The sequence below is a fragment of the Haliaeetus albicilla genome, chromosome W (assembly GCF_947461875.1).
Source record: "Haliaeetus albicilla chromosome W, bHalAlb1.1, whole genome shotgun sequence".
In the NCBI taxonomy this organism is placed as follows: Eukaryota; Metazoa; Chordata; class Aves; order Accipitriformes; family Accipitridae; genus Haliaeetus; species Haliaeetus albicilla.
In genome coordinates, this window is record NC_091515.1 from 23,103,728 (window position 1) to 23,123,614 (window position 19,887).

General features: G+C 44.8%; 1 pseudogene; it reads right to left on the reverse strand.

Moving 5' to 3' along the window:
• Nucleotides 1-19,007, reverse strand: part of LOC138683586 (succinyl-CoA:3-ketoacid coenzyme A transferase 1, mitochondrial-like) — a 91,070-nt pseudogene extending 72,063 nt beyond the window's left edge.
• Between the last annotated feature and the right edge of the window lie 880 nt (nucleotides 19,008-19,887).

A 19,887-nucleotide genomic window follows, 5' to 3' on the forward strand; every position in this document is an offset into this window, starting at 1 on the left:
TATTGAGACAATTCACCAAAGAGAAAGGATAAGTCTAAGGAAAAGATGATTAATTATTGTATTGAGATTTGGGGTGGGAAACCTCTCAGCAATCCTCATGTACTCTGGGCCGTGTTTGGGTCCTCTGAGGATTGAGTGTGTCAACAATTAAATATATGGGTAAACAATATGAGACCACCAGAGGACTCCTGAAGACCACCAGAGACCTTCAATGCGCCTGCGTAAAGGACATTTGCATATGCTAATAGTTTCCCGGAAAACTAATGAATATGTATAACATTTATCAGAAATCTAGTGAATATGTATGTAGAACATGCACTTAACCTGCACAATTAGACCCAACGGTGCACACGACTTTGGTGGGACTACCCCCCGTGCTGCCCAGTGCTGAATGAACATACCTACTTTACAATCTCACTGATTGTGGAGTCTGTTTTCCGCACGTCAGTTTGGCGAGCAAGGCAGTAGACTCTCTGCTCGGCTATGGGACCGACTGTGGAGCGGACGCCCCTAGGCGTGCCCCGAGCACTTTCCTCGGAGGAGCCTCCGCTGCCAGCCGCTCACCGTGGGAGCAGACAAGAACCTCCTGAAGCCACGGACCAAACGGTATGTTTCACAAAGGGAGCCTGTAAAAAGTACGGGCCGGGGCAGCTGGTAAATCGCACAGAGACGTCTGGCGTGCAGCATAGTCCCCGTATGGGAGGAGGGTACCCTGTATGGTAGCAAGGGGGGATTTGCTGGTGGATAGAGCGGCCGCTAGTGATCTTGGGGGTAGATCGAGCAAATCTGGCGTGACCACTGCATCCCAGTATCGGGAGCCAGGACGGACCTGTCGATGACTGGTATATAAGAGGCAGGAGAAGGGTAAGCGCACCCCCTCGCAATTGCGCTTGGTTTATGGGGTAAGTGGACCCCCTCGCAATTGCCTTGGTTTATTTTTGCAGCTGCTGAAGGTTGTCAACTGGAGCGATGCTTGTATGATGTGAATGTTTGGAAATTTATGTTAAAGATTTTGTGTGGGTGTGTGAAAATGTTATGTTGAAATTTATAGGTGTATGTATGTTTGTTAATGCGTAAATATCTAAAACTGTGGATTGAATGTTTGAGTAAAAGACACAGCTCAGCTGCAGAGCGTGTGTGGAGTTCTGCTCCACAGTTTCGTAACTCCACAAGGGGTACGGCCGGAGACAAACGAAGTGTGACTCACTGATGATTTGAAACTTGAATTTATATGTTAAAGTTGTAATTGTAAGTTTGAGTTTGATTATCTTAATCATTTTGTGGTGTTGGTATAAGAAAGTCCCTGTATGGTGCATCGCATAAATGTGGGTATTAGAATGGTGTCTTTTACATCCAGGAAATGAGTGTATGCCCTCATATGTCCTGGAATGTGTGTGGTGTAAATAGAGGTTACAAATAGATTGTGGCGGGGATATTGAATGCCCTGAGTGTGGGGTTTGGACTCCTTGAGATAAGAGGGAACGAGCTACGTACACAGTTGGGATTCTTTGTGGTTGGAGAGATAACCGAAATAGTGAAATTGGTGTGTGGAAAGGAAAATTTAATTCCAGAAATTTGGGAGGTGTGGGAGGAAAACTGGGGAAGACTGTAAAAGAAGTGTAAGAAACAATTTGCATGGAATCTTATTAAAAGGAGAAGCCAAGATCAAACTTAAGAATTATTAGGAGGAGTTATAAAATGGGAAACAATCAAGGAGGAATATTGAGGAAAAGTCCTCTGGGTTGTGTAATTGCCCACTGGAAAGATATTGTTGGGACCGGAGATACGGAAAGTAAAAAGAACCTTATTAAGTATTGCAATCAATGGTGGCCGTTGTTTAAGTTAGAAGGTGATGCTAAGTGGCCACTTAATGGGTCACTAGATTATAATACTCTATTACAACTAATGCTGTTTTTAAGGAGAGAAGGAAAATGGGATGAGGTTTCGTATGCAGACATGTTTTTCACCCTCCGAAACCATCCGGGGTGGCAAAGGGACTGTGGAATGGTACCCCCACAGGACCCCATGGTGCTTGCACTTGAGCGAGAGAACAACAAGAAGCTTAGAGGTAAACTGAGGCGGTGCTGTTCGGCATGTAGTATTGGACAAAGATGTACAAAGACAAATGAAATCCATCAGGCACCAGAACAAGATCTAACTGATTTGTTTAAGCCTCCCCCTTGACCACAGGAACAGGATGCAGACTCGGATAGAACTCCCCCCCCCCCAGACAGCAAAGTACCCTTTTCTACTGCTGACCTAGGGGAATTGGAAAAAGGTTGCCAAAGATTATAGGAGAGATCCGATAAGTGCAGCTAAGCATTTCCAATTTATTGTAAAACAGCATAACCCTGATTGGAAGGATATACAGCTATTATTGGAATATATGACTGAGACAGAGAAACAGCTGATTTTAAAAACAGCAGGGAACCTTGCTGAAGATCATTATAAGATTACAGGAGGGTACATTAAGGAATATTTCCCTCTCCAAGACCCAAAGTGGGATGCTAATAGATCTGCACATATGGAAAGATTGCAGGGGTATCAGGAGTGGATTATAAAAGGAATAGAGAGAGCGATCCCCAAAACTATAAATTGGTCAGCTTTATATGCAGTTAAACAGAGTCCTTCCAAGTCTCCATCCGAATTCCTGGATCGACTGCGGGATGTGATGCGCCGCAGCACACCGCTGGATCCTGGGTCAGAGGTAGGAATACAACAATTGGTCTCCCTGTTTTTGGGTCAGTCTACAGGGGATATAAGGCACAAACTTCAGAAATTACGCCCTACAGAGGGTAGGAATCTAGAAATATTGTTGGATGAAGCATGGAGGGTATTTAGTAACAGAGAAGAAGGATATAGGCAAGGGCAAAGGAAATTAATGGCTGTTATCCAGGAAGAAAGAGGAAGAGGGCCTAGACGAGACTTGCCCCGACTGGGCAAGGATCAATGTGCTTTGTGTAAGAAATTCGGTCATTGGAAAAGGGAATGCCCAAGGAACAAGGAGGATCAGAGGGCTCAAACAAGAAGAACGGTAGCCCATGTGAAAGGAGACTGACGGGAACCTGGGGAATCTACCCTAGCAGATCCACTGGTTATAATTAAGCTAGGGAAAACACAACAAGAGGTAGAATTTTTGGTAGATACAGGAGCAACATACTCGGTTTTGAATCAGGCTTTGATGCCCCTGGGAAATGATTATGTCATGGTGAAAGGAGCGCCTGGCCAAAGTGAAAAGGCATATTTTTGTAAACCTTTAGAATATAAATTAGGAAAACAGTGGGGCATTCATAAATTTTTATATATGCCCAACTCCCCAAAGGCACATTTGGGAAGGGACTTGTTGGAACAATTGGGAGCAAAAATTGTATTCGAAAAAGGAGAAATTACTCTGGAGGTAAAAGATCAGCAATATATTCAAATATTGAGCCTAACCTTAACCAGTCTCCCCCTAGAAGGAAGCATTAACAAGGACATCTTAAACCAAGTGTACCCGGGGGTATGGGCTACCGATGCACCTGGAAGAGCGAAAAGTGCTCCACCTGTTGAAGTTAAGATCAAGGAAGGCCGAAAGCCAGTAAGAATTAAACAGTATCCCCTAAAGAAGGAAGACAGAGAAAGAATCCAGCCGGTGATAGAAAAATTTTTGCAGTTGAGGTTACTAAAAGAGTGTGAGTCTGAATTCAATACCCCTATATTACCTGTTCGGAAGCCCGATGGGTCATATCGGGTGGTCCAAGACTTACGGGCGGTGAATAAGATAACTGAAGATCTTTACCCGGTAGTGGCAAACCCATATACCCTGTTGACTGTATTAACACCTGAATTGACTTGGTTTACTGTTTTAGATTTGAAGGATGCTTTCTTTTGCCTCCCTCTCCATGAAGCCAGCCAAAAATTATTTGCATTTGAATGGGAAAACCCCAAGAGTGGTCGAAAGACCCAGCTCACTTGGACGGTGTTGCCACAAGAATTTAAGAATAGTCCTACCATTTTTGGCATTCAGCTTGCGAAAGACTTAGAATCCTGGGAAGCCCCGTCTGAGGAGGGGAAGCTGTTGCAGTATGTGGATGATATCCTGATCGCCACCAAAACAGAGAAAGATTGTATGACATGGACGGTGAGTCTGTTGAATTTCCTGGGACTCCAGGGGTACTGGGTATCCAAGAAAAAATCACAGGTAATGCAACGCAAAGTGAATTATTTGGGCTATGAAATCAGTGTGGGACAAAGAACTTTGGGACAGGCCCGTAAAGAGGCAATATGTCAATCTCGGAGACCTCAGACGGTAAAAGAGTTACGGACTTTTCTGGGAATGACAGGGTGGTGCCGATTGTGGATCTATAATTATGGATTGCTTGTTAAACCCCTGTATGCGTTGACAGCCACTGAGCAGAAACACCCTGAGTGGAATAAGGAGACCGAACGAGCCTTTGAGCTACTGAAAAGGGCTTTGATGTCGGCCCCGGCCTTAGGACTTCCAGATGTGAGTAAGCCGTTTCTTCTTTACTCCCACAAGAAGCAGGGCATTGCCCTGGGAATATTAGCACAAAACCTGGGCCCATATCGACGGGCAGTTGCCTACCTCTCTAAGCAGTTAGACACGACTGCAAAAGGTTGGCCTGGATGCCTGCGGGCAGTTGCGGCCATGATACTGAATATACAGGAAGCCCGAAAGTTTACTCTGGGCCAGAAAACGACTGTTCTGGTGTCTCACACAGTATCAGCAGTACTGGAAGCAAAAGGTGGACACTGGCTCTCTCCACAAAGATTCCTGAGATATCAAGCTATATTGGTAGAGCAGGATGATGTGGAGATTGTAGTCACTAACATTGTCAACCCAGCTTCTTTTCTCAGCGGGAACACAGGGGAACCGGTACATCACGACTGTTTGGAAACCATCGAAACAACATACGCCAGTCGCCCAGACCTGAAAGACAACCCCATGGAAAACGGGGAAACTTGGTTCATAGACGGAAGGAGTTACGTCCTAAATGGTAATCGACATGCGGGATACGCCGTCACCACCAGCCAAGAGGTAATAGAATCAGGGGCTCTGCCCATGAATACCACCACACAGAAGGCAGAAATAATTGCTCTAACCCGCGCCCTGGAATTGGCCCAGGGCAGAGTTGTGAACATTTATACAGACTCAAAATATGCCTTTGGAGTTGTACACGCACATGGAGCAATTTGGAAGGAGAGAGGACTATTGAGTTCTCAAGGGAAAAATATCAAACATGCAGAAGAAATTCTGAAATTACTGGAAGCTGTCCAGCTCCCTAAGAAAGTAGCAATTATGCATATTAAGGCACACCAGAAAGTGAGCTCAGATTTGGAAAAAGGGAATGAGCTGGCAGACAGAGAGGCAAAACAAGTGGCCAAAACAAAGATAAAAACAGACGAAGCTTAGACCTAATGTTCATGCAGCCGGGGGGGTTATGTGCAGCCCTACGAGAAGAGTGTTGTGTATATGTTGACCGTACTGGAGTAGTTAGAGATACAATGGCCAAGCTACGGGAGGGGTTAGAAAAACAGAAAAAAGACTGGGAAGCACAACAGAGCTGGTATTGCTGCCGAAAAACTCGGAATAAAGAACTTATCAACACCAATTTAGTGTAGATAAGCAGACACTTCTTTATTAACGGCCGGGTGCGCGGGCGAGTCCTCTCACGAACCACGCACACCTGAACACCAAAATCATACACCTTATATTAAACTTATTCATACATATTCATTAGATTTCCGAGAAATGTTATGCATATTCATTAGATTTCTGGGAAGTTATTAGCATATGTAAATGTCCTTTACGCAGGCGCAGTGAAGGTCTCTGGTGGTCTTCAGAAGCCCTCTGGTGGTCTTCCATAGTCTTCCTCACTTTGTCCGAGAGTTGACCTTTCATGTGATTCTGCGCAGTACGATTTTTGCCATCATGTATTAGATTTACATAAAATACATTCAATGTTAATTCTTGAATTTAATATTTCTAGTGATTGGCCCTCAGTCACACCACCTTATCAATATTCTTATGCTAAAACAATCATTGGTTAATCTCACTTAACTCTACTGATTGGAATTCTCATTAATTAGATCGAGGTAAATCTTTACCAAAGCTTCCGTGGTTAACTGATTTCAGACAATACTCGAATTCTTATAGTTACACATAATACATTTTCTTACGTTCCTAAGTTCCTATTAATTTGAAATTCTGACATCTGTTATCTAAGTTCTAAATGTTCCTACTAAATGATTTTAACCAATTCCTCCGGCCTTGGTACAGGGCTATACAGGGGATTTCACAGCAGCTGTTAGTTGTTGGTTAAATATATAGAATGCAATATATAATTTTGCTAAAATAGTTCTTATAGTTCCATGTTCCTATTAAAATTAAATATGATTAATTCTAACTAATAACAAATCAGTAACAGTATGAGTCTATGTTTAATTATTCACCCTGGTTAACCACCCTATTGTCAACTATTGCAGGACCTCTTATTTTGTTGATCTTATTTTTGACTTTTGGGCCATGCATTTTTAATAAGTTGATCGCTATTGTTAAAGGGCACTTGGAAGCTGCACATTTAATGCTACTACGAAAGCAATATGAACAAATCAGGGACGGAGGAATTACTCCTATCCTCGGGCGGGCAAAAGAAGCATTGGATCGATTTAATGAACAAAATCAGGATAAAATAGAAAAGGGGGGATTGTAATGAACAGGTTAACTTTGTTCATGAAATCGGGAAGGGGGAAGAGACATATTGAGATTTAGCAGATGCCTTGTGTAAATAACAAGGCTTGCTTAAATGGTGCGTAAAGGTCATGGAAAAAGGGCAACGGCTATAACTTACTAGCTAAGGAGGGAAAAGACAACAGCTACAATTTACCAGATAAGGGGATTAATTCTGCCAAGACTGTACTTCTCCACATCAAAAGACATTCTACATCAAAGGACACTCATCCTTGAGAAGATCGACCGAATCTGCCTAGTAACAAACCTGCACGAGTGAAGAAAGGAGCAGGACAAGGCGGAGACTTACAAGAAAGGGGTGCATGAACTGTATATAAGGAATGTAACTATAACATAAAGTTGCGAGCCGTTGGCGGAGCGCGGACTCCCCGGCCGCCCAGCGCTGTTTTGCTCTCTTATCGCTTGCTAATAAATTCGATCTTTTTATTCAATACAAATTGGCTCCCCCAATTTGTCACGAGCGTCTATAACATAGAGGGGATGTTTCCTTTGAACATCCAGTGTAGCACGGGCAATCGTGGTGCCAAGAGGAGATATGCTTCTGTACCAACAACTTCTGAAGCGGCTCGAACCCCCTCGTATGTTGCTAGTATCTCTTTTTCAGTCGGGGTGTAGTGGGCTTCTGATCCTCGGTACCCCCGGCTCCAAAACCCTAATGGTCGACCTCGGGTTTCTCCTGGTGCTTTCTGCCAGAGGCTCCAGGTGAGACCATGCTCCCCAGCTGCAGTGTAGAGTAGGGCAAAAATGTTGGAGAGACAGCCTTGATGCTGTGCCAGCACTGCTCAGCAGTAGCCAAAACACTGGCGTGCTATCAACACCTTTCTAGCTACTGATGCAGAGCACAGTGCTATGAGGGCTGCTATGGGGAGTATTAACTCCATCTCAGCCAGACCCAATACACCACAGTCAATTCAAATTTATCCTAAGGGTCACTGATGTAAAACCCCTGCTCAAACTTACATGGCTAACCTCCGTGCCTGTTTGGGTCGATCAGTGGCTGTTAAAAGGGGACAAATTGATACAAGCACATATAAGAGACTGAATTGTTATCTTGAACCATTTGCCTCAAAGATTGTTAGGTGTGAAGGACTGGGCTGTCATCTCAAGGAACTGCGAACTGCTTATCTCCAGCCCTTTGTCTCTAAGATGGCCTGTTTAAGCAGGACACTCCTCTGTCCATAAGGACGATTACCAGGCCATTGAGGCATCCAGGGGAGGAAACGGGGCTGGAGCTGATAAGATACTGGTTTCTGGTGTCGATCACTTGAAGGTCCTGTGATAGACGAAACCTGCAGCGCATGACATCATCGAAATATGCCCTATAAAAACCCTTAGAGACAAGCTGTGGCGGCCTCTTTCACCACCAAAGAATTGAAGATTGAGGACCAACGGGATGCCGCTGGATCCGTGGTGGTGACTATCCTAGCAATCCTATCCCGACTGCTTGCTTAATTTCTACCTTTTCTTCCATTTTATCCTATCATCACCATTTTCCACTTTTGATACTTTTGATAATAAAAGCTCTTTTGACTATATGGCATTTGACCTCGTTTGTGTCTTAATCTCGGTCTTGGGATCATATCGAAACCTTCCCCAACATTGGATTGGGACAGCACATAAGTTAATTCAAGAGCAGTTGCAGCAAGGACACACTGTCACTTCAACTAGTCCATGGAACACGCCGATTTTTGTTATTCCAAAAAAGTCAGGAAAATGGAGATTATTACAGGATTTATGAGCGATAAATGCAGTGTTACAACCTATGGGGATTACTCAGCCACGAATGCCAAATCCTGCAATGATCCCTAAAGAGTGGGAATTACAAGTCATTGATTTAAAAGACTGCTTCTTCACGATTTCTTTACATTCTGATGACTGTGCACATTTTGCCTTTTCAGTGCCTAGTGTAAATAACACCGAGCCTATGCAGCGTTATCAGTGGACAGTGCTACCTCAGGGCATGATGAATAGTCCTACTATATGTCAGATAGTAGTTGCTGCGGCTATTCAACTGAGCCGAGACGCATTTCCAAATGCTATAATATATCATTATATGGATGATATTTTAATTGCAACAGAAACAACACAGTATTTGGAAAGTGTTGTGCAACATCTTGTAAATTCTTTGCACACCTTTGGACTTCAAATTGCTACAGAAAAATTCAAAAGATGCCGCCCTGGAAACATTTAGGGTGGATTCTTACAGAAAGAACAGTACAGCCTCAATCATTAAAGTTGCAGACAGATATACGAACTCTGAACGATGCTCAAAAATTATTAGGAACAATAAACTGGGTACGACCTATGTTAGGTATAACCACAGAGGAGTTAAGTAATCTCTTTAACATTCTGAGAGGTGATCCTGATTTAACATCACCACGGATTTTAACTCCAGCTGCCAAGGAAGAGTTAAATTTAGTTTCACAAAAGATATCTACATTACAAGCCTATAGAAGGGACTTAACTTTACCTGTTGATGTGTATGTCATACAAGGTCCAAAACAACCTTTTGCTATTATAGGGCAACATGATAAAGTCGCTTAGAAAATTTTATATTTGGAATGGGTGTTTCTCTCTCACACTTTAAAGAAAACTATTACACAGCATTTAGAAATGATTGTGACTGTGGTACAAAAAGCACGGTCACGCACTCAGTGTCTCATTGGTTTTGATCCTGATACCTTGTATGTTCCTTTTTCAAAACAAGATTTTGATTACCTTTCTGTTCAGTCACAATCACTGCAAATCGCATTGGCTGACTTCACGAACAAAATTTCTTTCTCACTGCCTAAATGTAAGTTACTGTAAAACCTTCACACATTAAACATCAAACCACAGATGATAGTATCAGATACTCCTATTGTTAATGCTCGTACAGTTTTTGTAGATGGCTCTGGAAAAACTGGACGAGGTGTAGTTGCCTGGCTAGATAATGGACTATGGCAGACATCTGTTGTTTTGTTACAAGGTTCCACACAGTGTGTGGAATTACAGGCTGTTTTACACGCTTTAGCTTTATTTCCATCGGAACCACTCAATATTATTTCTGATTCAGAATATGTCATACATGTTGTACAGTGATTACCAGGATCTTACTTAAAGGAGATAAATGATGAAGACTTATTCAACAAATTTTTGGAATTGCAAACTCTTTTAAATAAAAGAGCTTATCCTTTGTTTATTTGTCACATTAGGTCGCACACTGTGCTGCCAGGACCTTTGACTAAAGGCAATGCCGTGGCTGACTCTTTTACTGTCGGCACAGTGCAATTCCACTCTGCTGTGGCCTCTCATTCCTTTTTTTCACCAAAATGCTGCAGCATTGCAAAAAATGTTTAATTTGACAAAAGCACAGGCTAAAGATATAATTCGTTCTTGTCCAGATTGTCAAAGAGTTGCTTCTGATGCAGTGAGCATTGGAGTTAACCCATGTGGTTTACACTCTAATGCCATTTGGCAAAGTGATGTTACACATGTATCTGCCTTTGGCTCCTTGAAATTTGTGCATGTTTCTATTGATACCTTTTCCTCTTATATTTGTGCTACTGCTCATTCTGGAGAAAGGGCACGTGATGTTCAACGACATTGGTCACGATGCTTTGCAATTATGGGGGTTCCTCAAACCATTAAAACTGACAACGGTCCAGGGTATGTAGCTAAATCTACTCAATTATTTTTGCAACAGTGGCAGGTATCCCATGTGACAGGAATTCCACATTCACTTACTGGACAAGCAATAATTGAGCGTGCGCATCATGCTTTAAAGTCCATGTTGCATAAACAAAAAAGGGGGAATATGCCACCACAAGAACAGCTAGATAATGCTATGTTTACTTTGAATTTTTTAAATTGCTCACCAGACTTAATGGCCAGCACAGCGATAGACCAGCATTTTAAAACTCCGGATTCTATTTCACACAGACCTAAAGTACTGTATAAAGATCCTTTTAGTGGACCTGGTTGGAATGGACCTGTGGAACTAATCACTTGGGGGCGAGGGTATGCTTGTGTTCTTCTTCCCACAGGAACCAAGTGGATTCCAGCTAAACACATGAAGCCATATTATGAGCTGGCGAAACCACTCGGACAACCCAACCCCGCAGATGAAGACTCTGAATTTGAAGGAGAAGAGACATATGAGGAGGAAGTAGCGCATCGAGAATGAAAAAGCTATCACACAGGGACATTTGAAGACAATGCAACAACAAGCTAGCGAGATGATGCAACGTGTATCCTACTCCAAAGAATACCTTTTTTAGCATACCTGGCAATAGTGGCCAGCAACAGTATTGTAAGAATTCTGATCTTTTTTCTTTGTGGGGACACTGTGGCTCGGGCACAGCATTTTTATTGGGCCCACTGGAGGTATTGCGCCTAAGCCACGGTGACTATATAAAAAAACATTCCTTGTATAAGTTTGAACCTGACACAGAATCACAAAGATTCAGTGATATGTACGTAACATCCTTATGTTTTTGTAGGAGCTCAATTTCTAGATATCGCTTTACGTAACCATGCTTTTGAATCTAATCTGAGTCAACCTTGGTATTTTAGCTGTTTTACTCATAAGAATATATCTGAACTAAGTCTTACAGTAATCGTGCCAGTGCGATGTCGTGCTGAATTGTGGATCCCTGTAAATATGACCAAATCGTGGGAAAGGGAATAAGGATTAAGTCAATTATCAAGGCTTTTAAAGCGGACAATTAGTCACCCAAAATGATTTACAGGATGGCTCATTGCCTTTATAACATCAGCTATCATTACTGCAGCTACTGCCGCCGTTGCTACCACGGCGCTTGCGAAATCCGTTCATACTGCTCACACAGTAGCTAATGTATTAAAAAATGTTACAGCTGAAAAGAATACCCAGGTACAAATTGATCAACAATACTAGCATGATTGGACGCTTTAGAAGCAGTGGTAATTTGGCTTGGACTGTATTGGGTTTGTATGGCAAGGTTTTGGTAGCAGGGGGTTACAGGGGTGGCTTCTGTGGGGGCTGCTGGAGGTTTTCCCCTGTGTCTGATAGAGCCAATGCTGGCTGGCTCTAAGACGGACCTGCTGCCAGCCAAAGCCGAGCCAATCAGTGACAGTGGTAGCGCCTCTGTGTAAAAAAAAACACAAACAAAAAAACCAAACAAAAAAACAGCTGGAGAGGGGGAAGAGAAAAGCGGTTGTGGAACACACAGAAATGGCAGCTGAAGAGAAGAGTGAGAACATGTGAGAGAAACAACCCTGCGGACACCAAGGTCAGTGAAGAAGGAGGGGGAGGAAATGCTCCAGGCGCCGGAGCAGAGATTCCCCTGCAGCCCATGGTGAAGACCATGGTGAGGCAGGCTGTTCCCCTGCAGCCCATGGAGGTCCACGGTGGAGCAGATATCCACTTGCAGCCCGAGGAGGACCCCACACCGGAGCAGGTGGGTGCCTGAAGGAGGCTGTGACCCCATGGGAAGCTCGCGCTGGAGCAGGATCCTGGCAGGACCTGCAGATCTGTGGAGAGAGGAGCCCATGGAACGGGTTTTCTGGCAGGACCTATGACCCCATGGGGGACCCATGCTGGAACGGTATGCTCCTGAAGGACTGCATGCCACAGAAAGGACCCATGCTGAAGATCTTTGTGGAGGACTGTCTCCCATGGGAGAGATCCCACGCTGGAACAGGGGAAGAGTGTGATGAGTGCTGCCACTGAGGAGAATGAAGTGACAGAGATAATGTGTGATGAACTGACCGCAAACCTCATTTCCCATTCCCTTGTCCAGCTGAGGAGGAGAGAGTGGTAGAATAGCTATGGTGGGTGCCTGGTGTCCAGCCAGGATCAACCCATCACATAGAGATAGACAAAGTACATTACAAAATAGAATGAAATTACATTGAAATTTGGAATTTCAAAAACAAGGACTCTGTGTAACTCCTTTACAAAGGAATGAAAGTGTATGAGATTGGAATTAGGTGAAGGCGCATTTGCAAGGTGCATTTGCTACTAATATTGCAGGAGAGATCTAAGACCTTGCACAGATATTACAAGATCAAATGGGAAATATATAAAATTAGCAGAATAAGGTGTTTTTTGAAGAACTGTCTAATAGTGTTAAATGGTTAAATCCAAAACCATGGTTTGAAGGTTTAAATCTGTGTATCTGAATTTGTATTGCTATTGGAGGGTTATTAATCATTTGTGTGTTTGCAGCAATCAGAATCATCTGAGGAGCAGTACGAGGATTGCGTCGGCTTGAAGCTAGAGTCCTCGCTGCCTTCCTCATGAATCTGATGTTCCTAAACAAAAAAGGGGGAGATGTGGGAGCAGCTTGGAAGACCTGGCATTTGTTTTCAAGAGTGACCACTAGAATTTGTTGTGCTGTATGTTTGCCAAGCCTTGAAGAACTAGTTTTACAAGGACAGGTCAGAGGATGGCCTTGTGTAGGCCTGGGAAGATGTGGCTGAAGACAGTCATGAGTATGTGTATGGAATGTGTTTATCTTTAACTGTTCTGAGGACTGGCAAATATCCCAGCCGAGCCAGATATGCGCTCCTGTGTTAGTAGTATTGGCTGTATGCTGTTAGTTCTTTCTAGATCTTTGTTGAAACATATATAAGTTGGATTCTTTTGTGAAATAAAGGGAATCTTGTACAGAGAGCTTGAGCGCTTAATTCAGTCGCCACACATATCCATTTAGTGTATGCTGGCTTTGGCTGGGATAGAGTTAAATTTCTTCATAATAGCTTGTATGGGGCTATGTTTTGGATTTGTGCTGAAAATAGTATTGATACATAGCCGGGACAGTTGACCCCAACTGACCAAAGAGATATTCCATACCATATGACATCATGATCAGCATATAAAGCTGGGGGAAGGAGGAGGAAGGTGGAACAGGTTCGGAGTTATGGCATTTGTCTTCCCAAGCAACTGTTACATGTGATGGAGCCCTGCTTTCCTGGAGATTGCTAAACATCTGCCTGCCAATGGGAAGTAGTGAATGAATTCCTTGTTTTGCTTTGCTTACGTGTGCAGCTTTTGCTTTACCTATTAAACTGTTTTTATCTCAACCCATGAGTTTACTCACTTTTACCCTTCCAATTCTCTCCCCCATCCCACTGCAGGGGGAGTGAGCGACCGGCTGCGTGTTGCTTAGTTGCCAACTGGAGTTAAACCACAAGTGTAATGTAGATAAGTATTATCTTCACTTCCTACAGTCAGAAAGAGGTTAGGCAATTTGTTCAAGGTCACAGAGACCCAGTGACTAGGCACACAGAGAATATAGAGAATGCTACCATAAAAATAATCAAACCAAAATTGATTTCTTCACCATCTGAAATAACAACGTTAACTTGAAAAAGTCCAAGTTAATTTTCTGCATTTAAACTGGCATAAGTAAAGTCTAACACTTCACTAGTGAGGAAAAAAGCTAATCATTTTTCTGAGGCTTTTTCCCTCCCCTAAGAAACAAACTGGGACTTTTCTTACTGAAAGAGTCTGTCCCATCATTAGCACAGCAGGAAATCACTTTTTAAAAATACTATTTTGGGTTTGTGTGGCAGGGTTTTTGGTAGCAGGGGATGGGCTGCAGGGGTGGCTCCTGTGAGAAGCTGCTAGAAGCTCCCCTGGCTCCAAGTCAGACGCACCTCTGGCCAAGGCTGACCCAATCAGTGACGGTGGTGGCGCCTCTGGGAGAACAGATTTAAGAAGGGGAACCTGCAGCAGGAGAGGGGATTGGAATGGGAGAGAAACACCTATGCAGATACCAAGGTCAATGAGGAAGGAGGGGGAGGAGGTGCCCCGGAGGAGGTGATGCCCCTGCAGCCTGTGGTGAGACGGCAGGCTGTCCCCCTGCAGCCCATGGAGGTGAACAGTGGAGCAGATGCCCACTTGCAGCCCATGGAGGACCCCACACTGGAGCAGGTGGATGCCCCCACAGATGGCCGTGACTCCATGGGAAAGCCTGCGCTGGAGCAGTTTGTGACTGAAGATCGGTCCGCGGAAAGGACCCGTGTCAGGGAAGTTCATGAAGAACTGCAGCCCATGGGAAGGACTCACGTTGGAGAAGATTGTGAAGGATTGTCTCCCGTGGGAGGGACCCCACACTGGAGCAGGGGCCGAGTGAGGAGTCCTCCCCCTGAGGAGGAAGGAGCAGCAGAGACAATGTGTGGCAAACTGACTGCAACCCCCATTCCCCGTCCCCCTGCGCCGCTGGGGGGAGGAGGTAGAGAAAAACCAGGAGTGGGGTTGAACCGGGAAGGAGGGAGGGGTGGGGGGAAGGTGTTCTAAGGTTTGGGTTTACTTCTCAGTATCCTTGTTTTGATTTGATTTGTAGTAAATTAAATTGATTTTGTTTCTTCCCCAAGTTGAGCCTGTCTTTTGCCCGTGACCATAATTGGTGAGTGATCCCTCCCTGTCCTTGTCTCGACCCACGAGCTTTTCTTTATATTTTCTCCTCTTCATCCCACCAGGGCCGGGGGCGAGGAGTGAGCGAGCGAGTGGCTTTGTGGTGCTTTGTTACCAGCTGGGCTTAAACCATGACAAATACCCATACAAGTATATGGATTCTCAAGTTATCATTAAAAGAACCATGGTAAAAAGTATCTCATTAATAGAACATATGATTGCATCCATAAAGAATTTAAATATTTACCATCAACAAGTATAGTTGCCCCATTGGGTATATCTTTTCCAGCTTCGACAGGATCAGTATAAAATTTGGTGTTGCGATGACAGCTCGTAGAAAAATAGCATTCACAAATCTGGAACATTAAAAGAAATAAGTGAATTAATAAAAAGCATTATATTGTAGTTTTATAATGATGACCATCCCTCTGGCTAGATAAGAGGGGAAATATATATATATAAAAGATATTGCTACTGTAAACACTAAACATTGGAGAGGGAGAGGGAGAGAGAGAAGGGTTCAGCTCTCCAAAACAAGGACTCTATTGTCTCTCTATCCCCCCCCCAAAGTCACATCACCCATATTTTGCTATATTTGCATGTATTATGAAGGCATTAGGCTTAATATGAGCTGCATCAATTTGACAATATCCAAACAGATTTTAAATTTCTGAATTCCATCCTAAACTGCTGACAAATTGTGACTTATTGTGAACAGATTCACAAATGCAATTCCTCAGCATGAGTTAGAGCAACCCAAAGACTGCTCTAACCTGTATATTGCTACTTGTAGCTTCAAAGATATCCAGACACTAAACAGAACCTGAAATTGCTAAAGCAGAGAGCCAACACTACCGCAAAATTTGAGTGGAGGCCAAGGAACAATACAAAGCACAGCATTGTGCTGGCAGTATAGGAAGCAGGGACTCCCTTTGATGGAGCAAATCTTCCCCCAGCTTCCTAACACAGCCTTAGAGCTCTGTGTTTTTGAAGAACAACCCAAAATCAAGCAGGCTCCAACAAACTGATGAAATAGGGAGGGCAAGAGGAAAATCAGTACAAATCCCACCCCCAAATCTAGACTTCACAGCACAAAGCCATTATACAGTAACCATCATAACTCATCTACTGTATTCTTAAGTCACAGTTATCCTAATTCCCCCCCCCTTAATTATTTCCCACTAATACTACCATGGGTTAATACTAATTAAGTACTGTCAAGGCACCAGGAGCCATTGATATTTAAGTCACTATACTACATTGACACAATCTCAATTAATTGAAAGTAGTTGGAGGTTAAAATACTATCTACTGATGTTTCCACTTCTAATTTGATAGTAAAAGTGAGAAATTTTAAATTGGGAAAGAAGAAAAATGACTAAATAAATAATAAACAAGGTAATCTATGCACATTTTAAAGACAATAGCCTAATTTTTCCCTAAAGAGTTGTCTTAAGATCCAACTACAACCAAGGCAATAATCTTTGACTCAGTTTCAAGATTACACAAACTGCCTCCTTCTGGCAGTACATCCCCCCCCCACCATCCTGCCAGCAGGAAACGAAACTTCTCCAGGAAGGGAGAAGGGGAAGGAAACCCTGGAGGCTGCAGGTTGAAATTTGAACTGGCCAGTCGAGATGCGCCAGGTACACCGAGGTGACACTCTTGGCCAATAGGGATTAAATGACCACAGGTCAGATTCGACAGGGGTATAAACGGGGTCCTGCGGGAGGACACGTCCCCCTCAGGTCGGGGCACTGCCCGAGGTTAACTCCTCGAGGGAGAGAGCCCTCAGCTTTTAGGTGAGTGATACGCGCGTTTTGAGCCATCGCTTTAAATCTTGGGGATTCTTAAGTCGGCTGTGTAGTATTAATTCTCTTTACATCATTGAGCCTGTGGTTTTATAAAATGTTACCGGACTTCTAACTAACTTTTGCTGAAGAATAAATCTGAGTTTTAACACCTGTTGGATTTGGTTAGTCGTGCATCCATAACACTCCTTTATAAAATTAAGGCTGCAAGAGTTTATACCAAATATTAAGTAAACCTTTTTGAATGGCGGCTTATCGCCTTCCCAATGGAAACCACTGGTATTCCTCGGCTTTGATGGGCTCAAAAAAACATCAATAAGTGGGTCATAAGGAACTGTACCAGCTGAGAAAGTGTAAAAGACCCTTCCCCATGCTCAATTATACCATGACTGTTTCTTTCAGAAACATTTTTTTTCATAATGAGAAGGGGAGCCAAAGGAACCTTAGCAGATATAGTAGATATCTGGATGTAGATAGGAACTGTTTAATAATTATCTAGCTTATAATGAAGTTAAAGAAATTTCAATAGAGGTAGACATGGCCCAAGGGGATGAGAAGTGATGCTTAACGTTTGCATTGTTGAGGCTGGCTGGGACAGGAGATAGTCCCTGATAAGAAGCAGAAGTCGACCCCAAGAACCAGCCAAGACCGGCCTTGTGATTTGGATAAATGCCAAAGAGCGACTGAGTCTGCGCAGGGACAGAAGGTTAAGAGTTCACCGTGAAGAAGACATACAGCCTTCATCTTCACGACCACCAGATGACCACCATAAGGAGGCACTGCGCAAGCGCAGTTGAGAGGAGACCATGGAAATGACTTCCTGGAGCTAATTTTAATATGAAGCGGGGATAGGTAATGCCTATGTATAGGCGTATTGCGAAACTCTATGTATATGTAACACTTGACTGTATAAATTTAAAGTGAACTGCCAAATCAGGCGCGCACGACTTTGGTGGGACTACCCCCCGTGCTGCCCAGCGCTGAATGAACATACCTACTTTACAATCTCACTGATTGTGGAGTCTGTTTTCTGCACGTCAATAACGACAGTAAGACTGCAAAGAGCATCTCTTCTGGCCCCATTTGATAGGCAAGCAACAAAACAAGTAGTAAGTGCTGGCAGCCTCAGGAACCCCAGTACAACAAGGCTGCAAGCAGGCATGGCAGGGTGGCCCCTTGCCTTCAGGCCCAACCAAGAGGGCCAGGGCTTGAGGGAGGCCAGGCCACTGCTGTGTCCCTGTATCCACATATTGGAAAATATTTTCAAGAGAACACATGATACCTTTTTCCTTAATCTTCCCAAATACCTGTAACAGTGGGGAACAATGGAACAGCATGTGTTATAGAATCATAGAATCATTTAGGTTGGAAAAGACCTTGAAGATCAAGTCCAACCGTTAACCTAACACTGCCAAGTCCACCACTAAACAATTCGGGGTGTGTGGGGGGGCTATGGTTACATATACCTCCGGGCCCAGTCCCAGAAGGTCACCACATCCCAACCCACCGATGGGGCCAGGCCTGCCCCAGGGCCACACTCTGCCCTCCTCCCTGTGGGCTGCCACCCCTGCACCCCACCTGCCTTCCCACAGCTCTCCTTTGGGCCAAAACTGTCACATCAACGGGGGGGGGGGGGGGGGGGGGGAAGGAACACCAACACAAAAACAAAAACTATCACTTCTCCGCGGGCAAAGCCACCCTCAGGGCACCAGGACAGCTGCCTACCCCAGGGTCTCTGGCCTCCCAGCCTCACCCACGGGTGGTGCCAACCCCCAGCGGACGCAGCCCCGAGCATGGCCCTGCCATGGCAGGTATCCCTCCAAGGTCACTGCCGCCCAGGCAGGCGCAGATGTGGCACAGGTCCAGCAGGCAGGGGGGCGCATTGGGGGCATGGGCTGCCAGCAGGGCCAGATGGTGTAGGGGTGCACGGCCGAGCCACGGTTCAGGGGACTGGTTGCCCCCACTGCGCCTTGTCTTGTCTTACCCCAGCACCCCGCACCCACCCGGCAGGAAGGAGGATGCGGTGGCCGAGCAGCAGCAGTAGAAATTTGTACGCTGCCATCTTCACGCTACACAGCTCTCGGGGAGGGAGCAGAGGGCAGAGCCGAGGCGGCGGCTACTGTCCAACGCCGGGAGCGGCGGCTCGCGCGGGCCGAGGGAGGGTAGGGGGGCTCAGCCCTGATGCTCACTGACGTCAGCTGCGCCTGAGGCACGGCCGCTGCCTGAGAGGAGCGGGGAGCCGGGAGCCAGCAGCCCACGCCGGGGAGCGGGAGAGCTGGCAGCCGTGCCGCGGGCAGGTAGCCAAGCCCAGGGAGCCTAGTCTGGCCGCTGTCCCGCGGCGGGCACGGGGGGGAGCTGGCAGCAGGGCAAGCAGCCCTCCACTCCTGGAGCCTCCCCGGGGGGGGAGAAGCAGCCTCTCCACATGCTACACCCACCCTGATACTACCGACCCAGTAGGAGAATAACACAGTCAGCATGTTAGTTCTTAAAAACCCTCACACCCACAAAGACGGACAAAAAGACAGGGTACCAATCAATGTTACAAATCATTGGCGGGGGGTCCTGTTTTCCTTGTAATGCTCCATTACTTCCACAGACAGATAACTCAGATGCGCCATTGCCAATGTCTCTCTGTGAGGTTATCTTTCGGGACTTCAAAGGTGACACAAGATTTGCTAGTTCACTTGTAGATTCTTCTTTTCTTACACATTCAGAGAAGGTGGCTTAAATTTCTGTCCTATCAATTTGTGATCAAGGATTAACATCACAAGACTTAAAATAAGGATAAGGGCTTTGAACGTTTAAGTTTCCAGTCCTTAGCCCTCAGGGTTAGCCAGTCTCCACCAGGCACTTGGATGCTATGTTTGGGTGGGAAAACGTTGCTAGAATAGATGTATACTTGTTTAAGCAGCCATGTGATGTGAACTCCTAGCATTTCTGCT